Below are 23,642 nucleotides of genomic sequence, written 5' to 3' on the forward strand. Positions count from 1 at the left end.
CAGGCAATTAAACAAACAGATCAACAACAACAACAAAAGTAGTGTTGTTTATACAGTTTCATTAAATGCAGGGTGTTTGGGAATGGTTGTAATTGAACCTAAATGATTCATTTGGCATGGGGGGCCAGTTATGAAGTGCATTAATAAAGTGCTTCCTAACAGGACTTGAATTTGTCACTAAATTACACAGTGGAGGTGGTTAATGTTGAATGGGATTTGCAGGTATTATTTTGGACACCAGAGGGTTACCATATTTTTTCATTAGTGCAACAGAACTGAAGAGAATGAAGAGGAGGGGGAAAGTCCCTTAAGAAAACAAAATGTGTGAAAGTAACAAAGTTCTACAAAATACATTCCCCTTGTTAATGCCAAGATCTACCTGCATGTGCAATCTCATTAAAATAAGATTCAAATGGCTGTATTTGCAAAGAAAAATAAGAATTTTCTACTCTGACTTCAGTACAACCACTCTCTATTTACCCTGGTGTAAATGACATCAGCCTGTGGCCCACTGGCTATAAATTCCACATATATAGGACACCTATTACAGTAATTTTTTTGCACGTGATATTAGTTTGAGTTGGTAGGTTTGTAAAAAATAAGATAAAATAAAATATAAAACAAATAAGATTCCAAACAGTGTGGTATTGTCAAGGCAAAACCCCAGATTCCAATTCCTGTTCAATCCTGTCGAGCTGGTAATGGCGTGCTCCATTCCTAACTTGGCTTCGATTCACTACCGTGACTCTCAATTCTCAAAAAATACATGATTCATCTCAATACTATTTAGGGAAGGACTCACAGTGCCTTTGATAAGTCAAATGATGGTCAGATATTTTTCTTCCAACTCATTAATTTTCCCAAGAAATAATGGGCCAAATCCTTTGCTAAGTTACACCACTGAAGTCGATGTCCTAGTTGGATGGTATGCTACAGCAACTTTTAACCTACATTGGAACTAAGCACCTCTTAATCGTGAACAGCTTTGCACCACTTGGTTTGTGTTCTCTGAAATCCTTTTACAAGACCCCTCAAAACCATCCTTGAAACATTAACAAAACAAACTCCTGCACGTTAACCAGTAGCCTGGGCAAACTTCACCTGGGATAGTTCACTTAGTGCCAAATCCTGGCGTGACATGGAGATCCTTGGGGCCTCAGTGTTCCACAATAAGCACCACAATCATCGAGACTAACAAGAACACTGAAGCCCCACAGCTCCCTGAGATGGCTGTGTTAGATCCTAGGCGACTACTGCCTTTCCTCCCCAGGGCTACAGATCATGAGTCTGGTTCTTCCCTGCCCCATGGCTGTCATGTATGGCAGTCGGCTGCTGAGGGAAGCTGTCAGAGAGGCAGTGCCTCTTGGAAGGAGTGGATCTCTCTCCCCTGCTTGGCAGTCAGTGTTGGAAAGGCCGAACTGGTTGTGTGGCCAGAACAGGGAGCTCCAAAATGGTCCGGAATATGACCCAACCATTCTGCTTCTTCTATACATGACTCAGTGAGCCCCACACTCCACTCTCTTCAATTTTATGTATATTTTTGCTGCTTGGGGCACTTTATGTTTCCACCCTGCTGGAGCTATATGGCTCAAGGGCTGTGCAAAAGAGAGGCGCATAATCTGACAGGCTTCTCAGGTGTAGGAACAGAGCTTGTCTGCATGAGCTCCAAGCTCCTGCAAGCAGCTCTTGCATGTCAAAGCACAGAGCAAGGCTGGGAGTTTCTACCATCCTTCCACACTAGACCTGACCTGCTCAGGATTGCACAGCCCACTTCCATGGTAATAAGAGGCTGCCACATACCATATGGCCTTGACATGCCCCATTCTTTTCTCCCTATGTGTACTATTGGAAATGGCATTCTTCACTTCCTGCCCTAAACTGCTGTGTGAGGCTGCTGTGCACTGTTAAACAACAGTGGCATTTTTCTACAAAATTGTCTTCACCCTAATAGTGGGCAGGCAATGTAATCTGCAAATACTATACATATAACCCCGATCTTGCAAACATGCATAACTGCATATTGATTTCAATGGGGCCACCCACATGAATACACTTATGCATGTGCTTCACTTTTTGCAGGATCAGGGCCATAGTTTGTACAGTCAGTGTTTGGGGTGAAAGGTGCTATATACATTTAATATCATTGTCGTTAAGACATTGAAAATGATGCATACTGGATTTGCAGATCAGGCTGTGAATAAAATTATACTTTTACTTCAAGTCAAATTATTTTTAAAATTACTAAATTTGGTTAAAAAACAAAATGGGAGGGGAATGTTTTATAGCAATATTGAATCTCAGGTTAAAGAATCAATGCCAGTTTGACTTAATGTTTTCATGCGTTTAATAAGACTGTTTCACACAGTTGTCTACTGAAGGCCATATTATGCAGAGTGGTGAAAGGGTATAAATGTTACAATGATTAGTTCAAAAATACAAAGTGGTTAATTTTTAGTTCAGAATTATAGATATAAAAAATTCTAAATTCCAAAATGTAAGCATTCTTCTTTTAGCTGCATTGCAAATACAGTCTAAACTTCTTTCCTTATTTGGGGCCAGATTCTGATACCTGCCATGTCCACTTACTACACAAGCACTCCCTATGATTTCAAGGAGACTAGTCATGAAGGAAGGTACTATTCCATCTGAACCAAGTGCATCGGAATCTGCCTCCTTATAACGAAGACATGACAGCTACTCTGACGCTGTTGGGTTCAGTATTATTCAGAAGTTTCTATTTTTATTTTTAATAAGATAGTTACCTTCTAGACTTTGTATGATTCATTAGAATTAGGAGACTTATTGAGAAACCTAAAATAATATAAAATCTCAATATTTAATAAATTAAAATGAATTATATTTTAATCTATTTTTCATTTCTTTTCAGTTCTTGAAGTTTCTTATGTGCTTTAAAATATACATAGAGTTTCCCACTGAGTTGCAGAAAGTAAGGAATTGAGAAAGAAAGATGACAAACATTTATGGCCAGATTTTCCTACGACTTTAGCAACCAGCAGTTTCTGTTGTTCTCAATGGTGTTCTCAATGGGAGCATTTTTGAAAACCTGGTCTCAACTGTTGATATGGGGCATTCTGAAAATCTGCCCATATTATGTAGATTATGGTAGTGCCCATAGCAAGCAGGGTGCTGTCCAAACACAAAGGAAGACACAGTGCCTGTCCCAAAGCATGTACAAAAGACAGGAAGGGAAATATACACCCATGGCACGGCAGACATTTAATGTCATCGCCAGGGTGCTGGAACAATTTGCATAGTACGGGTGCTGAGAACCATTGAACCAAACTGTAAACCCTGTATATAATGGAAACCACTTCAAGCCAGGGGGTATTGCAGAACCCCCCAGCAGCCCTAGTTCCAGCACCTATGATTATTGCTAAAACACTGAAAATGATCCATATTGGATTTTTCAGATCAGGCTGTTAATAAAATTCTCCTTTTACTTCAAGACCTCTCCTGTTGGGATGCAAGGACCCCACCTTCCTCCACATCCTCTCATTCCACCAGCAGGTACAGCTCCAGCTACCGCTGGTGGCCTGTGATGGGGAGGTCCTAGAGGGATCCTTCCTTGTGCCCTATAAGGGGGCCCAGTACCAGGTGCACTATTCCTTGGGGGAGGCTTGGTGCTTCCTCTGCCAGGCGAGCCCACTGTGGCAAAGGTCAGTGCCCAGTGGCCAGATCCTGAGCCTTTGTGTGCACCCCTCTCCAAGGCAGGGTGGCTATCCCCTCTACAGTCTGGGGGGGGCCGGTCTTAGGCAATCTGTTGCTGTGGCTGTGGGTGCCAAGCCCATTGTGGTGCTCAGTCCCAGCATCATTGAGGGCTCTCTTCCCACACCCGTTCCCTTGATCCCTGTGCCCAGTTGAGTGGTGCCGCACCCTGGTGACCTAGCCGCCGGGGGCCCTGATCCCAGTCCTGCCCCTAGTCTTGATCCCGTTCTTGTTCCTCCCACTTCTTCCCTTTTCCACTCCATTTCCCATGCTACTGCCGCCCCTGGGGTTGTCTTCTTTTCCTTCCCTGCTGACAACCCCCAGGAGGCATTTTTTGTATTTCCCTCTCCCGGCCCAGTCAAGGCTGCTGCTCTCCCTCCACCACCGCCCCTTGTGCTGGGGATCGAGGCAGGCTGCATGGCGGGCTCCACCCCATGCTTGCCCAGCCCCAATGGGCTGGTGTGGGATCCCCAGTCTCCCCAGCAGAACTGTACTTGGCATTTCCAGATTGAGGGACTCACTCTCAACTAAATGGCACTCACTAGGCAAGGGACATGGGCAGGGCTGTCCCTAGACATTTTGGTGCCCTATGCAGCCCCCCCATGGGGGGGGAGCATCCCCAGGCCTCTGTGGGGGGCAGGAGCAGGCTTGGGGGGCAGGGGGAAACCCGTCCCCCAGCACAAGCCAACGGAGTGGAGCAGGTTGGGGCCGGGTTGCTCCAATTCCTGCCGCCCAGTGATTGCAGGGCAGGCCCAACCCCGCACTCACAGGGCGGTGGGAAGTGGAGTGACCCAGCCCCAGCCCGCTCCGCTCTGCTCCCCTGGCTCCCAGCCTTGGGACTTGGGGGGCAAGGGGGAACCGCCCCCCAGCACTCACTGGCAGCATGGCTGGAAGCCAGCAGAGCAGAGCGGGCTGGGGCCTGGTCGCTCCACTTCCCGCCGCCCAGTGACTGCAGGGTGCGCCCAACCCCTGCTGCAGTCCCCTGGGATGTAGCTCAGGGAAAGGGGTGGAGTGGGGGTGGGGCTGGGGCAGAGGTGGGGTGGGGGCAGCTTTCCTGGCCAGCTCAGCCAGCTGGGGGATCAGCTGCGTAGGGCACCAGGAAATTTGGGACAATTTGGGGCAAATTTCCTGGTGCTCTATGCAGCTGTGTAGTTTGCATATGGGTAAGGATGGTCCTGGACATGGGTTCCAAAGCCCAGTGAGTTGAAAGAGAGTGGGGACAGATATTTATATCTAGTGGTGTGGGCCTTGCCTAAGGGCTCCAGCCACCATTTGACCCTTTTTCTCTGCACTGTGAAAGAACACAGCTAATTTAGACTCAATTGAGAGTCTTGTTACAAACCGCAGAGCTGAAATCACTGATACCTAGGTCTAAGTATTAGACCAGCTTTGAGACAGTGTCTCTGATACAAAAGACTGCCCAGTGAGCACCAGCAGTGAGGCTCCCCTGCTAACAGCTGAAATCACTGAGAGCTGTGTTAAGTGGGGGACCCTGAAGACCTTGTGGCAAGCGGCCAGCCGGGTGTCTGGTGGAGAGGCGTGGCTGGCGAAGAGGCGCAGCAAGCGGGCAGCAAGGCAGCTGGCAGAGGGTGCTAGAGCAGAGCCCCGCAGAGACGGGTGGCGAGTGAGTGCCTGAGCAGCGGAGCGAGTAAGGTGCCTCCTTACCCCCCACCCTTCACCCAGGGTGGGAGGTGAACTCTGCAGATGCACCTCTGAACTCTGGGTCTGCATTGTCCAAGGACAGCAACTGTGAGTGGGGTGGAGAGAAGGGATGGGCACGTTAAAGGGACTTTTGAGTAAGAATCTGAGGGGAAAAGGACACTGCCCAACTTACTTGGTGGTGGGTCTTTTGCTCATGGTTTATGTTTATAAACTGTTGTGACAAAGTTCCTCCTCTACCTTGGTGGGTCTTGTGCTTATTGGCGGATTTGCTCGCCTCGGAGATTCATGGCAGCCCTCAGTTTGCCCGTTTTCATGAACCCACAGTCCAGGTCAACTCCTCCTGTGTCTGACCAGGAGTTGGGAGGTTTGGGGGGAACCTGGGCCCGCCCTCTACTGCAGGTTCCAGCCCAGGGCCCTGTGGAATGCAGCTGTCTAGAGTGCCTTCTGGAACAGCTGTGCGACAGCTACAACTCCCTGGGCTACTTCCCCATGGCCTCCTCCCAACACCTTCCTCCTGGTGTCTGATAATGCTTGTACTCCTCAGTCCTTCAACAGTATGCGTGCTCGTGCTCTTTCTCTTTCTCTTTCTCCTTCTCACTCTCAGCTCCTAGCTCCTCTTGCTCCCAGCTCCTCACACGTGCACCACAAACTGAAGTAAGCTCCTTTTTAAACCCAGGTGCCCTGATTAGCCTGCCTTAATTGATTCTAGCAGCTTCTTGATTGGCTGCAGGTGTTCTAATCAGCCTGCCTGTCTTGTTTCCAGAAGGTTCCTGATTGTTCTGGAACCTTCCCTGTTACCTTACCCAGGGAAAAGGGACCTACTTAACCTGGGGCTAATATGTCTGCCTTCTTTCACTCTCCTGTAGCCATCTGGCCTGACCCTGTCACATTATGCGCAAATAAATTTGTTAGTCTATAAAAAAAAAAAAAAAAAAAACCTTCCCTGTTACCTTACCCAGGGAAAAGGGAGTACTTAACCTGGGGCTAATATATCTGCCTTTTATCACTCTCCTGTAGCCATCTGGCCTGACCCTGTCACACCGTGTTTGCAGTGTTTCCCCAAATTAATGCCACATTATTTCCCTCCTTTTATTAAAAGTTTTTTGCTACACTCAGACTCTGTGCTTGCAAGAGGGGAAGTATTGCCTCTTAGAGGCAGCCAGGGGGTGGTGTAGGTCACTGGGTGGGGGCTTGAGCCAGTTTTCCATTGTATTGTTGAAAAGGATCCCCTAGATACTGAATCCGGCCCCTGTTTCTGCCAACTCTGACTGGCAGAAGGGTTACAGATGGTCTGTCATTGACTCTCTGTCCCTGTACCAGGAGAAGGCATTTGACAGGGTGAACCACAGGTATCTCTTGGGCACTCTGTGGACATTCGGTTTCAGGTCCCACTTCATAGGCTTTCTCCAGGTGCTGTGTTCGGTCAAGCTCAAATGAACCCTGAAAGAACCCATCAGCTTCGGGCGAGGGGTGCATCAAGGCTGCCCCTGTCCAACCAGCTGTACACTCTGGCCATCAAGCCCTTCCTCTATCTCCTCTGCAGGAGGTTCACAGGATTGGTGCTCCGCGAGTCAGATTCCTGGGTGGTGCCTGTCAGCGTATGCCCATGACATTCTCCTCATGGTCCAGGACCCAGGTGACTTGGTGTAGGTGGAGGCCTGCCACGCCATCTACTCAATGGCCTCCTCTGCCTGGGTCAACTGGGTCAAGAGCTCTGGACTGATGATCGGGGACAGGTGTCAAGTGAGCTTCCACCCACCCGTGCTCCAGGCCATTCAGTGGAGTGCAGGTCCGCTGCTCTATCTGGATGACTTCCATTCCACCGCCCATACCTCCCTGCTAGAGAACTGACACAATTTGGAAGGCAGGGTGGCTGAGCATCTGCAGAGGTGGACAGGACTGCTCTGGTGCATTTCCCTGCAGGGGAGGGCACTGGTGCTTAACCAGCTGGTCCTGTACGTGCTCTGGCACCGGTGCAATAACCTGAGCCTGATCCCAGGTACTCTGGCCCACCTCCTAATTCTGGGTTACTTCTGGCCAGGGCTGCACTGGGTCTCTGCAGGGGTTTTGAGTCTTCCCCTGGAGGAGGGGTGGATGGGGCCTGCTCTGCCTTAGCAGTCAGGTCCATGTCTTCCACCTCCAGGGCCTGCAGAGACTCCTTCATGGTGCAAGCAGTCTGGTGTGGAGTATGCTGGCACATACCTCCCTTCACCGCCTCCAAGGGCTCTGATACACCCGACCGCTTTTTCCCCTCCATCTGAGGGGATCTTCTGCCAGACTTGTCTGACATGCCAGTCTTCTAACAGAACCTCCTCTGGACCTGGAAGCTGGTCTCAGTGACTGCCAAGGGGGAAGATCTCCTCACAGAGCCCTTGCTAAACAGCTCAGTGTGCAGATGGCAGAGTCTTCCTCGGTGCACTGGAGATTGGTCCTGGCAGATACATGAAGATCAGAGACCTCCTGGACTATGACCAAGGGGACTGGATGGATCCTCTGGTGCTAGCTGGTGCATGGGGCTCTCCACCCCTCATGTCCTCCGGCGCATATTCCATGCGGTGAGGGCAGCCTTGTTGGGCTTCCTTCAAGCAGTTCCTCTTGTCGGGTGCTCCCAGCCCACCCCTCACCTCTGGCCCTCTAGCCTGTGCCATCAGGCCCTTGCCCTGCGTGTACCTCTGGCTACTCCCCTGCATCATCCGAATCAGTTGTGGGACCTGCAGCTGGTTCATTTCCAAACCGTGCCTAGGAAACATCTGTATGTGCTCGTGCTCCATACCCTTTATTTCCTCACCCTCGTGTCCTGCTCCGACACCAAGTGGCAGGACCTTCGACCACCTGTGGCCAGTGAGGAGCCCTGGTGGGCCAGTCTGTAATTCACCCTACTCTCCCAGCCTGCTAGGGATATTAGTTGGTGGCTCCTTCATAGAGCTGTGAGCATGGGCGTGTACTTAGTGTGGTTCACCCCCCTCCCTGAAATGGCATAAGGGAGACCTTGCCGCACATTTACCTTGAGTGCACCAGGTTGCAGCCCTTTTTCTGGCCCCTCCAGAACCTTCTCTTTAAGTTCTGGCTGCACTTTTCCCCAGACCTCCTGATATTTGCACACCCCACCTGTGGCCCCACGAAGTCACAAGACCTCCACGTCAACCTCCTCACGGCATTGACCAAAGTGGCGATCCACTATACCAAGGGGAGGATGCTGGCTGGAGAGTTTCTGCGCAACTGTGGGGCCTATGTCTGATCCTCACTTAGGTCACATATCCGGGTAGAGTTCTTCTGGGCTGCATCCACTGGTTCCCTGGACGTCTTCGAGGAGCAGTGGGCACTCTCCAGGGTTCTCTGCTCGGTGTTTCCCTCTGACTTCCTGCTTTTGACCCTTTGACCCTCACTCCTGTCCCTGTTTTCTCATTTGCTGTCCACTGGATTTACTTGATCCCTGGGTTCAGTGGCTCTTCCCCTTAGACTGCGGCAGGCACCTTCAGATGCAGGCGGGCATTACCCAGCACTCTGTCACAAACCATACAATAGAGGGATGAATGTGCTCAAATATAAGCAGCTTGCTAAAATCCTGGGTGGAAAGATTGTTCTTTTTGTTATTTCTTACCTTAGTTTTTGTTATTTTATTCTGCATGCATAGAGTCTATTATACATTTTGTAATATCAAATTAATGGAGAACATAATACTGTAAAAATGCTATTGCAGGTGTTAAAACAATTACTACAGTCGTCTATAGTGACGACCTCAAGCCCTGTGGTAGCACTGTTGTGAACTGTAGAGGTTTGGCCTGTTACTGGAGAACAGTATTTTGTTGTTAAAAAAAATAGAAAGAGACACTGAGTCAATGACCCACCAGTGATGATCCTGAAAATGTGATTATTCGATAGGATTTTACCACTGCAAGGTCATCAGAGGTGCTTCAATCCTCTAGCACCCTTACTACTCACCAGTCACAATTTTGAGTGACATCCTTTATAGAGGAATTTTCATTAGCCAAGAGTATACAACAGCTCCTTTGATTAAATATGGATTTAAAATACATGATAGAGCAGAGTAGCCTAAAAAGTACCATCAAGTGTGTTAAATAAACAATATGCATGTTCAAAATTAGTACATGTACCAAAAGAGAGACTTACTTGATACACTAAATTACGGTTTGCAGTTGCTTCTTCACTTTCTTCTTTGTGGTAATTTACATAAATAACTGTGTAGAGTTGGCCTTAAACACCTACACATTTCAAGCACAGGTTAAATTATAAAAGAGATTGCAACATCTTCTTTGTCCATCATCATTTAATAAATCAACAGGTCCATTTCTGAGGATTGATGTAATGGTATTTATGAGCATTGGCAAAGTCATATCCACTTAACTGATGCAATTAAGCAGTGCCTTGCTCTTATTATAATAATAATGGGTTGACTGATGAGTAATTTATTTCTTTCCAATGTAACTGACAAAAAAAGATTATATTCCTAGACAATGCAATGTATTTGGATCATAAACCTGCTGCCTTCTCATCTCCACCATTAGCTTAGATTTATCCTTCCCAGAGAGTGGTGGAATATACTTTGTTTAAAGTATGTTTAATATGGAGGGATGCTCCTGATTGTGTTAAATCCTGCACAGAAGTTGAATATTTTAGTAGCCATTTTTATAAGAGTGACTTGGGACTGAATTCTTATTATCTATATAAAAGATTCCAGAATTGTCACTCTGTGTGTCACTCTGAAGCCTAGAATGTCTGTTGAGTCAATACGAAGTGACGGAAACAGCTACTAGCATGGTTGAGAAATCTTTTTGTTGAGAATATTACCAGGTTCAATCATTACTGGGATACGTGGTCTGCTACCCTCCAATTTTTAAGTTGTCAGCCATTTTGGTGTTACAAATCAAATTACACTCAGGAGACAGAAGGTATGTACCTATGTTATGCCAACAGTCCAGTCTTCTTCTCCTTCTCATGTCCTTGTCACAAACTAGATGTTTTTGCAGAACCGTGCACAAACAATGGCTCTTTCTGTCAATGCAGTGAGGTCCTCCTTCATACAGGTCTCCCCAAAGAGTCAGCAAGTGAGCAGGTGCTCCAGGGTCTGCAACTCACCACACTCATATATATTCATGCCATTAGAATAGCCCCATTTGATCATATTAGTCTGTGATCTGTCAGTTTACGTGCACAGGCAGTTCAGACTTCACCATGTTGGCCAGTCTGTGTCAGCCCCTCCAAGAAGGTTCTCCTGGGGTTCCAGATCTATTTCAGTGCTTCTGACTGCACACAGCTTTCATCCCATAACCTCAGTCATGCCTCGCCAGCTGTCATACCCAAAGGCACAACACTGATTATAAAATGTTCACTATTTAAGGCATTTGGTTACTTCTGTGTGACCATATAATGAATGCTTGTATCTTCCATCTGCCGTGATCTTTCCATTTGGCTTGCTACCTTCCTCCTGACATCAGGTGTGCAATGCCAGCCAGTAAGTACAGGCTATCCTTTGGTGTTGGCTTGAGTCATCCTGTTATTCCATGACAACTGTTGTTTAGAAGAGGGTCTAATTTCTTAGCCTGGATGGATCATTCCCACACTGGACATGTATACTTTGTTTTGAGGTAGCACAAGGCAATAGCAGTGGTTCGCAAATAACTGGATTGGCTCCCCGCTTTGAGTTAATCAACTCTCAGAGGATGTTGTAACAGGTGCTAACTTTCCCTTTCATCTTCTCTACATGTGCTTTGAAGGAAAGTGTCCGATCTAATGTCACCCCCAGGTAGACAGGGTTTGGGTGATTAGCCAGTAGGATTCCATCCCTGGTGATGATTAATTTCTGCTTGGCTTCTCTATGGCATAGGTGAAAGGCTGTCACCTGTGTCTGGGTCGGGTTGGCATGAAGTTGGTTCTTATTGTAATAAATTGAGAGGTTGCTCAGTGCACGTCAGTCTATTCTCGACAGTGGCAAAGTCCTTCTCCTGTGACGTGATGCATAGATCATCAGAATACAAAAAGTTCCTCGTATTGCTCTGTATGGGATGATCATTGGTATATATGTTGAAGAGGATTAGTGCTAACACACTGCCCTAGGGGAGGCCATTTTGTTGTCGTCTCCAGCAGCTCCATTTCTTGCACACCGATGTACGCAAAATGTCTGTTCTCCAGAAGAGCTCAGATGAGCTGCACTATGTGGTAGTCAAGCATAAGGCTGCAAGTCTTTCATGGATGTCAAGGCAGCCGCAGGGCTCTGGGCCACCCCCTGCCCAGAGGAATAGCGGCAGTGGGGTACAGTGCCGCTCCTCCCAGCAGCAGCAGTGGCGTGGCTCCAGTCCATACCCCGCCAGGAGCAGCAGAGGAGGTAACGGGGCCCCGGGTCACCCCCTGACCAGAGCAGCAGCAGGGCTCCCGAGCTGCCCCCCCTCCAGGAGCAGCAGCAACCGCTGGAGCACCACCCCCCAGAGCAGGGTATTTTTAGTAAAAGTCATGGACAAGTCACTGGCTGTGATGTTTTGTTTATTTCCCTTGACCTGTCCATGACTTTTCCTAAAAATACCCATGACTAAATCGTAGCCTTAGTCATCTGTCATATCATAGACTTTGACAAGCGAGTCCAGACCATTCTGATATCAGAAGTAACTCAACCAATCACCACACTTACTCTACAGGTAATCTGCATGCAGAAATTTCATTGGTTGTATGAGGGAGAATGCAGAGATGGTGGATTACTTGGCCCAACTTGCATACCTGTGCAACACATGGACTTTGAGCTACTAATGTCAAATAGAAGGTCAGAAACAAGCCAATTAACCGCCATGCCAGTAGGATTTGTTTTGTGTTTTGTTTTTTAATTTCCTTCCATTTGTCAATGTGCTCTGCACACCATCTTCTCCCTTTTCTATTAACACCTCGTAGAGGCTTGTTGAACTCAGCACCTTTACGTATTTTCCCCTATTATGACCCTTTGGGATATTTGCAGAGACAAAATTTCTCGATACGTTAAATGACTGCTTCTTGGAGCAGCTGGTACAGGAACCGACAAGGGGAGAAGCAACTCTCGATCTAGTCCTGAGTGGAGCGCAGGATCTGGTCCAAGAGGTAACTATATAACAGGACCACTTGGAAATAGTGCCCATAATATAATAACATTTAACATTCCTGTGGTGGGAAGAACACCTCAACAGTCCCACACTTTGGCATTTAATTTCAGAAAGGAGAACTATGCAAAAATGAGGAGGTTAATTAAACAGAAATTAAAAGGTACAGTGACTAGAGTGAAATCCCTGCAAGCTGCATGGACACTTTTCAAAGACACCATAACAGAGGCTCAACTTAAATGTATGCCCCAAATTAAAAAACACAGTAAAAGAACTAAAAAAGAGCCCCTGTGGTTTAACAACCATGTGAAAGAAGCAGTGAGAGATAAAAAGGCATCTTTTAAAAAGTGGCAGTCAAATCCTAGTGAGGTAAATAGAAAGGAGTATAAACACTGCCAAATTAAATGTAAAAATGTAATAAGAAAAGCCAAAAAGGAGTTTGAAGAACAGCTAGCCAAAAACTCAAAAGGTAATAACAAAATGTTTTTTAAGTACATCAGAAGCAGGAAGCCTGCTAAACAACCAGTGGGGCTGATCGAGATACAAAAGGAGCACTTAAAGACGATAAAGTCGTCACAGAGAAACTAAATGAATTCTTTGCTTCAGTCTTCATGGCTGAGGATCTTAGGGAGATTCCCAAAACTGAGCCGTCTTTTGTAGGTGACAAATCTGAGGAATTGTCACAGATTGAAGTGTCACTAGAGGAAGTTTTGGAATTAATTGAGAAACTTAACAGTAACAAGTCACCGGGACCAGATGGCATTCACCCAAGAGTTCTGAAAGAACTCAAATGTGAAATTGCGGAACTATTAACTATGGTTTGTAACCTCTCCTTTAAATCAGCTACAGTACCCAATGACTGGAAAATAGCTAATGTAATGCCAATATTTAAGAAGGGTTCTAGAGGTGATCCTGGCCATTACAGACTGGTACATCTAACGTCAGTACCAGGCAAATAAGTTGAAACAATAGAAAAGAATAAAATTGTCAGACACATAGAAGAACATAAATTGTTGTGCAAAAGTCAACATGGTTTCTGTAAAGGGAGATCATGCCTTACTAATCTATTAGAGTTCTTTGAGCGGGTGAACAAACGTGGACAAGAGGGATCCAGTGGACATAGTGTCCTTAGATTTCCAGAAAGCCTTTGACAAGGTCCCTCACCAAAGGCTCTTATGTAAATTAAGTTGTCATGGGATAAGAGGGAAGACCCTTTCATGGACTGAGAACTGGTTAAAAGACAGGGAACAAAGGGTAGGAATAAATGGTAAATTTTCAGAATGGACAGGGGTAACTAGTGGTGTTCCCCAAGTGTCAGTCCTAGGACCAATCCTATTCAACTTATTTATAAATGATCTGGAGAAAGGGGTAAACAGTGAGATGGCAAAGTTTGAAGATGATACTAAACTTCTCAAGATAGTTAAGACCAAAGCAGACTGTGAAGAACTTCAAAAAGATCTCACAAAACTAAGTGATTGGGCAACAAAATGGCAAATGAAATTTAATGTGGATAAATGTAAAGTAATGCACAATGGAAAAAATAACCCCAACTATACATACAATATGATGGGGGCTAATTTAGCTACAACTAATCAGGAGAAAGATCTTGGAGTCATCGTGGATAGTTCTCTGAAGACGTCCATGCAGTATGCAGTGGCAGTCAAAAAAGCAAACGGGATGTTAGGAATCATTAAAAAAGGGGATAGAGAATAAGGCGGAGGATATCTTATTGCCCTTATATAAATCCATGGTACGCCCACATCTTGAATACTGCATACAGATGTGGTCCCCTCATCTCAAAAAAGATATACTGGCATTAGAAAAGGTTCAGAAAAGGGCAACTAAAATGATTAGGGGTTTGGAACGAGTCCCATGTGAGGAGAGATTAAAGAGGCTAGGACTTTTCAGCTTGGAAAAGAGGAGACTAAGGGGGGATATGATAGAGGTATATAAAATCATGAGTGGTGTGGAGAAAGTGAATAAGGAAAAGTTATTTACTTGTTCCCATAATATAAGAACTAGGGGCTACCAAATGAAATTAATGGGTACCAGGTTTAAAACAAATAAAAGGAAGTTCTTCTTCACTCAGCACACCATCAACCTGTGGAACTCCTTGCCTGAGGAGGTTGTGAAGGCTAGGACTATAACAGGGTTTAAAAGAGAACTGGATACATTCATGGAAGTTAAGTCCATTAATGGCTATTAGCCAGGATGGGTAAGGAATGGTGTCCCAAGCCTCTGTTTGTCAGAGGGAGCAGATGGATGGCAGGAGAGAGATCACTTGATCATTACCTGTTAGGTTCACGCCCTCTGGGGAACCTGGCATTGGCCACTGTTGGTAGACAGGATACTGGGCTGGATGGACCTTTGGTCTGACCCAGTATGGCCATTTTTATGTTCTTATGTTCTTACATGTTTAGCACCTTTGTTGCACCTTTACAGATTTGTAGATTAAGGGCCAAATTCTCTGCTGGTTCTAAATCGTTACAGCTTCATTGACTTTAATGGAGCTGCTCCAATTTATAACCAGCAGAGAATTTGGTCTTGTACCTTGAAATGGGCACAAACCATAAACTTTGATCGAAATACTCTCCACGCTTTGCAGCTGAAGCCTAACTCTGCTTACACATTATTATGGTATGGTCTGTTTCAACTGTAAACCCTAAAGTTCTCAAAGGCCTACTATATCCATCTTCATCCTGTCTTCCGCTGAACTACAGCAACAACTCTTGTCTTCCACTTAATATGAGCCAAATGTTCTAAGTTCTTATTTCATAGTTTCATAGAGTTTAGGGCCAGAAGGGACCATTAGACTTGCTAATCTGACCTCCTATGTCACAGGCCATTAATTTTCACCTCATTACTCCAATAAATGCTCATCCATGTGGGCACTCATTTTACTGCTAGGTATGACCCTGAGCAAATCAGCAGTGATTACAGAGATCTGGCAGCAAGCATAAAGGAGTCAGGGGCACAGACTGTGTTCCTGTCCATCCTCTCAGTTAAGGGTAAGGGCCCAGGCAGGGACTTGTCCAGAGCAATAATAGATACACTTGGTGCTTTAATAGGGCCAATTTCACAAAGCTGAGAATCATTATGAGCCAAATCAGCTGGGAGAAAGAATATAATTAGAAAAATATGAATGTTAATTGGAAATCATTTAAGAAAACTTTACTAGATGCCCCAAAAGCCACAATTCCAGAGCTGAAGAAGGCCATACTGGTTAAAAAACTGACTTGGTTTACAGGGGAAGTGAAGGCAGATGTGAAAAATTAAAAAAACAAAAAAACCCAAAACATATAACAAATGGAAGAAAGTGGAAGTTGATAGTAATGAATATAAATCAGAAATTAGGAATTATAGAAAATTGATAAGGGAAGACAAGGGACACAAGGAGAGATCTGTGGCCAGCAGAGGTAAGGATAATAACAAGCTTTTCAAATACATTAGTAACAAAAAGAATCCTGACAATGTATTGGTCCATTACTAGATGGAAATGGTTGAACTATCAATAATAATGCAGAAAAGCCAGAAGCGTTCAATAAATATTTCTCTTCTGGATTTGGGGAAAAACAGATGATGTAGTCTCATCATGTGGTGATGATAATACTCTTTCCATTCCACTAGTATCTCTGTAGGATGTTAAAAGAAGCTATTAAAGTCCAATATTTTTAAATCAGCAGATCCAGATAATTTGCATATTAGATTTTTAAAAGATCTGGCTGAGGAGCTCACTGAACTGTTAATGCTGGTTTTCAATAAGTCTAGGAGCACTGAGAAAGTTCCAGAAGATTGGAAGAAAGCTAATGTACCATTTTTCAAAAAAGATACAAAATTTACTTGACACACATTAAATGGAATAAAAACTGGCTAACTGACAGGTCTCAAAATGTAAATGTAAACTGAGAATCAAGTGGCTGTGTTGCAGTGAGGTCCCACAGTGATCAGTTCTTGGCCCTTTGCTATTTAACATTTTTATCAGTGACCTGAAAGAAAACATAAAATCATCACTGATAAAGTTTGCAGATGACACAAAAATTGGGGGAGTGATAAATAATGAAATGAACAGGTCACTGATTCAGAGTGACCTGGATCACTTGGTAAACTGGGTGCAAGCAAACAATATGCATTTTAATATGGCTAAATGAAAATGTATAAATGTAGGAACAAAGCGTACAGGATGGGGGACTCTATGCTAGGAAGCTGAGACTCTGAAAAAGGTTTGGGAGTTGTGACTAATAACCAGGTGAACATGTACTCCCAGTGTGACATTATGGCCAAAAGAGCTAATGCAATCCTGGGATGAAAACAGGGGAATCTCAAGTAGGCGTAGATACGTTATTTTACCTCTGTATTTGGCACTGGTGTGACCACTGCTGGACTATTGTTCCAGTTCTGGTGCCAACAATTCAAGAAGGATGTTGATAAATTGGAGATGATTCAGAAAAGAGCCACAAGAATGATTGGAGGATCATAAAACATGCATACAGTGAAAGAGTCAAGGAGCTTAATCCATTTAGTTTAACAAAGAGAAGATTAAGGGATGAATTGATTACAGTCTGAAAATATCTACATAGAGAACAAATATTTAATAATGGGGTCTTCAATTTAGCAGAGAAAAGTATAACACAATTCAATGGCTGGAAGTTGAAGCTAGACAAATTCAAACCAGAAATAAGGCGTACATTTTTATTTGTGAGAATAATTAACCACTGGAACAATTTATCTAGGGTCATAGTGGATTCTCCATCACAGACCATTTTTAAATCAAGATTGGATGTTTCTTCTAAAAGATCTGCTCCAGTAATTATCTTGGGGAAAGTTGCATGGTCTATTATACTGAAGGTAAAACTAGATTATTACAACAGTCTATTCTGGCCTTGGAATCTATGAAGGGGGATGGATAGCTCAGTGGTTTTAATATTAGCCTGCTAAACCCAGGGTTGTGAGTTCAGTCCTTGAGAGGGCCATTTAGGGATCTGGGGCAAAAATTGGGGATTGGCCCTGCTTTGAGCAGGGGGTTGGACTAGATGACCTCCTGAGGTCCCTTCCAATCCTGATAGTCTAGGATTCTATGAAAGCAGTGTAACTGTGGTACCACAAGCAGTGGCAGCTGAAGCACGGTTTAGTTGTGCCAAGTACAAACCCACCTGAATCTAGCGGGCACATACTCAGCACAGCTGAGCTAAGCCTCCACTTCTGCCACCAATGATACAGCGGCTAGAGTGCTATTAACACTCGCGCTAGCTTGATGAGAGCTAGCACTAGTAGATGTACACAAGCAAGTGAATCACACTCCTCGCTCATAGTGTAGATGTAGCCATAGAATCACAGACTCCAAATCCAGAAGGGATCATTACAACCATCCAAAATTTTCTGACCCAGGTGGCTGTTGGGTAAATCATGCAGCCTGACAATGAGAGTGGCAGCTCTCAGAGGGAGACAGGGCCACCAGAACACTCTGCTAGAAAGACAGGGGTCACCTTCCTAGAATCCTCTTCATTTCAGGGACAACATTTCAGGGACCCACTATTCACTTCAGGTCTTTAGCTGCCTTGGGAGGGGCCTCTACATGGAGCTTCTACCTCTCTGCCCTCCCACCTCTCTCATTCTCCCAGCAGTGGCCTGTCTACTGAACACACACATTCCCTTGCATGAGGGCCTAGCTGACAGACCCAGCCTGCACCACCATGAGTGCAGTGTATCTGAGGTGGTCTCTTCATCTGGCTGGTAAGTGCCACATAAGTGTCCATGCTGCTGACAGCCTGGTGGGAAGTTAAAGAGGTGATTCATACTTGTGACATGACCAGTGACACAATGAAGACCTAGCAGAGGTAGGAGATATGACTCCTGTGGGTGGGCCTAAGAAAGATGCTTCAGAGGCCCATTTGTTAGAAACTGTAGGTGCTCAACACATATGACATCAAGTTGATTTTAGAGTTAAAGCCAAAAAAGAGGCTGGTTTCTATACATGGAATCCAAATTTGAAAAGCAGGATTAGATACTCCAAAAGCTGATGTACATAATTTTTACCACATGGGCACCCACCATCTTCTCTGATGTTGAGCCATTGACCAAATGGGACAATGCCTCTGATTTTCAATGCTGGCCTTTAGCAATTTCCTGGAACCTCCGAAGAGGATGAAGAGTGCATCTGACCTAGAGCGCGTATTTTACATATGCACTCACAGCTGTGTTGTCTATCATGATCCATGGTGTCCTATGCTGTGGCCCTTAGAGCAACAAGAGCTAGTTGTGCTGCTTTTCATTCAAAAATATTTATATGAAGATTCCTCCCTTTTCAAGACCATGGTCTAGGCACCTCATTCCTATAGCCTGTCAGGAAAACCCTACAGCACGACAGCAGAGAGTGAATTTTGTAAAGCTGACCTTTCCTCTCCAGATCCTCCTCAGTCATCTTAATGACTGAGCTCACCAGTTGCTCCTCTCTAACTACAAGCCCTAGATTCTGGAAGACTGCTCTTTAAGATTCTTCTTTGGAAAGGTGCAGGAGAGCTAGACACAGATTCCCTGTTACCTGACAACTGTTACTGCCATTATTTTGGTGAAAGTCCATGGAGCAGATGCAAGGCCAAAGAACAGAAAGCAACATTGGAACGGCACTGTCCAGTGTAAAATGCAGTGTCATGAGGGATCTGCAAACATGCACTTTTAGATGCCAGATCAAGATGTTGGCTGCTGCAAAGTCACTGGAGCTGACTACCTGTACTGCAAGCTGAAACAAGGCAGGAAAATGAGCAGAGAATCTTGATGTTGATTGGCCTGCCTGTGAACCAATGAAGAGGAGGCAAAACCCAGAACCACAGAAATTATATTTTTAGCCAAACTTTTTTCCAGCATCCCAGTAAGTCATATGGAGTTTTGAGAACTGTTGTGACTATGTGGTTATTGTACCATTGAAGTCTGGAATATTTTATCTGGCAGAATTCAGAACAACTTGTTCATTTCCAGTCAGATGCATCTGGAATTCAGACTGGAGATTGAACCTAGGTATGAAGTAGCCTGGTTGTAGTTTGTAGATAAAAGACCCCATCACTATGCTAACTGGGTTCATTTTTGTTGTTGCTTTATTTTTCTTGTGGTATTTATTCTAATCCAATCAAAATAACTGAAGTTAATTTTAAAAGGCTTTTTTCACTTATTAGCTCTTGGGTGACATAAGAAAAGTCATTGGCAATGAGGATAATATCCGTTTGAAACGGGTGATCCAGCAGTGATGAAGAGGTCTCTGATTAATTGGGGAAAGGAAAGGTAAAAATGGCTGTGTATGGTAAAAACTGATGGTTTCAATTTTGACAAAAAATGTGAAAAGGATTTTGAAGTGTAAGCAGAGAGGGTGCCGCCGTATTTTTATGACAACAACAACAATGAAGTGAGGCTCAGGAAGAGATCCATTTTCCTATTCCTAGTTAGGGAACAGGAATGTGCAGCTCTGGAAGGCTTAGGATTTCCTCAAGAACATGGCAAGATAGACTATAAGGGTTTGATTGAAGTGCTTAAAAAGTTCTATGAATCCCAAACAAACTTCACAGAAGACAGAGATACAAATTTCATTTAGAAAACCACAGAGAAGGGGAAAGCACATCTGATGTTCTAGCAACTCTTAAAAATCAGTCCCTGACCTTCTTTTTAGTAATCATCTCTGAGAAGCCCTCAGACACCAGAGATCCAAAAGGGAGAGGGGCTGCCAAGAATTGTTCACAGAAACAAGTAAACCTGAAAGGAGCAATGGTTATCATGCTGGTGTTGGAATCCACCAAAAGAAACATACTACACTTTGAGAGAACACCTCTGCTTCCATTTCATATTGAAGAAGGAAAGACCAGACCTGAGACAAGGAAGTGGACATGAGTTGCTACACCCTGGAGGAGACCAGCAAGTTGGAAGGATCCACATTTTCATTGCTTGGAAACATCACATCAGTCAGAGCAATTACGCAGTAGTATGGGAACTGTGCCAAGGGAGGGTATTCGGGTCTCGTTAGTCATGTACATCACTGGAGAAAGGAATTAAATAAAAGGAAGCTGTTCTCATTAAAGATATGGAAAATCACCTAGTTATGTGAGTATCTAGGAGCTAATTACATAATCTGCTCCTCATCATAATGAGATGGCTGGTCATTTATATCACTTCTTAGAACCGCTTATCGCACAAAATAAGCAGGATTCAAATGCTACATATAAGGTTATATAAGTACCAATAAAGGAACTCCACAAATGAAAATCGATACAGGTGTTGCAATATCTGTAATTCCTGAAAAACTGTACATGAGTCAAATTAAGAGAAACAAGTACAGTATTGAATAAGAGTCATTAGGAGATAAAAGTTATGATGGCTGCAGGTGACCGTAAAGTAAAAAGGTATCTGTTTGCTGTTAGCACTGACTGTTACATAAAGAGATTGTCCTTCACAAAACATCTGAACAAGGCTGACTTGCATTGCAATTCTAGGAACCATGCATTAGATAGCTAGTGAAGTTAAAACAAACGCTTTTTCGATATATGGCTTAGTGAAAGGCATAACAACAAATATGTATGCAGTTAAAAATGCCATTCCTACATTTCTTAATGCTCCTCCTGTGCCTTATGCTTTGCTAGAACATATAAAAAGGCAAATTAGAAGATTGCAGAAACAGGGGATAATAATGACCTGTAGAGTTTAGTTTAATTTTGTGTGTTACTAAACCCAATCGTAGTGTGAGGATTTGGGGGAACTTTATATATAGTCACCTTAACCTTGGTTGGAAGTGTTCAGGTACCAAAGTGATAGGCACAGTACAAGAATCTAAATGGATCACTATCCATCCAATCCAAAACCACATAATTTATTTCCTAACAGGCAGGGGGGTGAAGTTTATGGAACCTGATCTGTTCCTAGCATTTACAAGTGGCCAGATAGCCAGATTCGTAAAAAATCAAATAAAATCTAAGATTAAACATATACATAAAGCTTGATAGGTATGAAAGGCACCCATTCAGTGTAGCTAGTGCACCTGCAATATCCCAAAGACTAATGCATCTGTTTTGCCCAGATTTCTATTTTATTATTATCCTTTTTAGAGGACACTTGAGAAATCTAGAATGGGTTCTGAAAACGTTGTAAAAATATGGGTTTAAAATTCAAAACAATAATAATAATGGTGCCTTCCAGAACCAAGATGTTTATTTAGGCCATAGCAAAGATACAAATTAAACACAGCCCTTAAAAAAATAAAGAGGCAATACATTGAAAAATGTATTGGTACCCAAAATGTTTCAAAGTGGAGATTATTATCTTCCATAATAGGCAAAAACAAACTCAGTGTCTTTGTTGTTACAGAAAATTTTAAATGGGTTTGGACTGGAAAGAAAAATAAACTTTTGAGGAACCAAAGGCATATTTCCACCTTAACCCAGAGCTTCCTTAAATCAAAAACATGGAGACCTGGGAGAAAGGTCAGAATCTGGGGGAAGCATGGGCCATTATAGCAGGGACCAGGGAGAGGCAAGAGGGAACACAGAGGGGAAATAAAATCAGTATATTAGATATCTCTATACTAATGTGAGAAGTACGGGGAATAAGCAGGAAGAACTAGAAATGCTAGTGAATAAACACAAATATGACAAACTTGGCATCACACACACTTGGTGGGATAATATACATGACTGAAATATTGATATGGAAGGGTACAGCTTGCTCAGGAAGGACAGGCAGGGGATAAAAGGGAGAAGGTGTTGCCTTATATATCAAAGATGTATACACTTGGACTGAGGTTGAGATTGAAAGACAGACTTGTTGAAAGTGTCTGGGTAAGGATAAAAGGGGTAAAAACCAGGGTGATGTCATGGTAGGGTCTACTACAGACCATCTAACCAGGAAGAGGAGGTGGATGATGCTTTTTTTAAACAACTAGCAAAATCACCCAAAGCACAGGGCTTTATGGTGATGTGGGACTTCAGCTGCCAAGATGTTTGTTGGGAAAATAACACAGCAGGACACAGATTATCCAACAAGTTCTTGGAAGGTATTGGAGACAATATTTTATCCAGACGTTGGAGAAAGCTACTAGGGGAGAGGCTGTTCTAGATTTGATTTTGCCAAATAGAGAGGAACTGGTTGAGAATTTGAAAGTGGAAGGCAGCTTGGGTGCAAGTGATCACCCAAGGAATGGTAGGAGGGAGAACAGCAAAATAAAGACAATGGATTTCAAGAAGGCAGACTTTAGCACACTCAGGGAATTGGTAGGTAAGATCCCATCAGAAGCAAGTTGAAGGGGAAAAACTGTTCAACAGAGTGGGCAGTTTTTCAAAGAGACATTATTAAGGGCACAAGAGCAAACTATCCTACATCTTAGGAAAGACAGGTAGAATGGCAAGATACCACCCTGGCTTAACCAGGAGATCTTCAATTATTTGAAACTCAAAAAAGAGTCAAAAAGTGGAAACTAGATCAAATTACAAAGGATGAATATAAACAAACAATACAAGCATGTAGGGACAAAATTAAAAAGCGCAAGGCACATACATAATGAGCTTAAACTAGCTAGAGACATAAAAGGTAATAAGAAAACATTCTACACACATTAGACACAGGAGTAAGACCAAGGATAGGGTAGGCCCATTACCCAATGAGGGGGAAAAACAATAACAGAAAATGAGGAAATGGCACAAGTGCTAAACAAGTTTTTTGTTTTAGTTTTCACCAAAAAAGTTAGCCGTGATTGGACGACTAAGACACTGAATACCAGTGGAAATGAGGTAGGATCTGAGGCTAAAATAGGGAAAGAACAAGTTCAAAATTACTTAGACAAGTTAGATATCTTTAAGTAACCAGGGCCTGATGAAATACATCCTAGAATACTCAAGGAGCTGACAGAGGAGATATCTGAGCCATTAGTGATTATCTTTGAAAACTTATGGAAGACAGAAGAGATTCCAGAGGATTGGAAAAGGGCAAATATAGTACCCATCTATAAAAAGGGAAATAAAGACAACCCAGGGAATTACAGACCAGTCATCTTAACTTCAGTACCTGGAAAGATAATGGTGTAAATAATCAAGCAATTAATTTGCAAACACCTAGAAGATAATAAGGTGATAAATAACAGCATGGATTTGTCATGAACAAATTGTGTAAAACCAATCTAATAGCTTTCTTTGACAGGGTAACAAGCCT

Source organism: Lepidochelys olivacea (genome assembly GCF_965140295.1).
Source record: "Lepidochelys olivacea isolate rLepOli2 genome assembly, chromosome: 2".
Lineage (NCBI taxonomy): Eukaryota > Metazoa > Chordata > Testudines > Cheloniidae > Lepidochelys > Lepidochelys olivacea.